Source organism: Cheilinus undulatus, linkage group 2 (assembly GCF_018320785.1).
Source record: "Cheilinus undulatus linkage group 2, ASM1832078v1, whole genome shotgun sequence".
Taxonomy (NCBI): Eukaryota; Metazoa; Chordata; class Actinopteri; order Labriformes; family Labridae; genus Cheilinus; species Cheilinus undulatus.
The window spans coordinates 46,903,674-46,905,068 of record NC_054866.1 but is presented as its reverse complement, the minus strand read 5'-3'; positions in this window follow the sequence as shown (position 1 = coordinate 46,905,068).

Genomic DNA, 1,395 nt, shown 5'->3' with positions numbered 1-1,395 from the left:
GGAGCCCTTCTTTGATATCACCTTCACAATTCTTTCATCCATTGAACTTGTGAGTTTTTGGAGAGTTTCTGCTTGAATTTCTTTGCAAGATGTCAGAATAGCCCCCTAGAGCTGCTGTTTTGATGTGAAGTGCCTCCCACCCTCATAGATCTTTAGCTTGAGGATGCTCCAAAGGTTCTCAACAGGGTTGAGGTCAGGGGAGGATGGGGGCCACACCATGAGTTTCTCTCCTTTTATGCCCATAGCAGCCAATGACACAGAGGGATTCTTTGCAGTATGAGATGGTGCATTGTCATGCATGACGATAATTTTCCTTAGGAAGGCACGGTTCTTCTTTTTGTACCATGGAAGAAAGTGGTCAGTCAGAAACTCTATATACTGTATTTTGCCCAGTTCATTTTCACACCTTCAGGGACCCTAAAGGGGACTACCAGCTTTCTCCCTTTGATTCCGGCCCAAAACACGACCCTGCGCTTCCTTGCTGACGTCGTAGCCTTGTTGGGACATGGTGGCCATCCACCAACCATCCACTACTCCATCCATCCACTCGCAACTGTTTCTGCTTGTGAGCATTGGTTAGGGGTGGCCGAATAGTAGGTTTATGCACGACTGCAAGCCTCTGGAGGATCCTACACCTTGAGGTTCATGGGAATCCAGAGGCACCAGCAGCTTCAAATACCTGTTTGCTGCTTTGTAATGGTATTTTAGTAGCTGCTCTCTTAGTCCGATGAATATGTCTGTCAGAAACCTTTCTCATCAGCCACAAATTTCTTCACAGTACAATGATCACGCTTAAGTTTTCCTGAAATCTGATGTTTTCATACCTTGTTCAAGGCATTGCACTATTTGACGCTTTTCAGCAGCAGAGATCCTTTTTCTTTTCCAAATTGTTTTTGGGTGGAGGAGGGTTGCAAAAAGCAGCTTGCAGAGGGTGCAGTAAGGCTTAGCCAATAGCAAATCAGCTGGCTGTCAGCTGATAAAGGCTTGTTTGAGATCAGCTGATTTCAAATATATGGTAGTGTTTAACTCTGTGAACTGCCTGAACTAATGCTATATGCTTGATTAGTGGAATGGCAGCTCTGCATCTTTACATTGTAAATATTCAACAGTTATTAAAAAAAGACTTGTCATTTGTTGACACGTACAAAAAGCTGCCACTTTCATGTTTGTTTGCATCCTGTTAATGCCTTAATGAACGATTTACTAAACATAAAGAGCAAATCCTTCAATAAACCAAATGTTTGAGCAAATAAACAGACAAGAGCGTTGTCAGTCATTCTTGCTGGACTGTGGACTGAATCTGGTAATCGTTTAAGCCACAGTTTGATGAGGATGAGTTGTCAGCCAGATTTAAACAAAACATCATGTCCAAAAAATGTCAAAAACAAAACCACA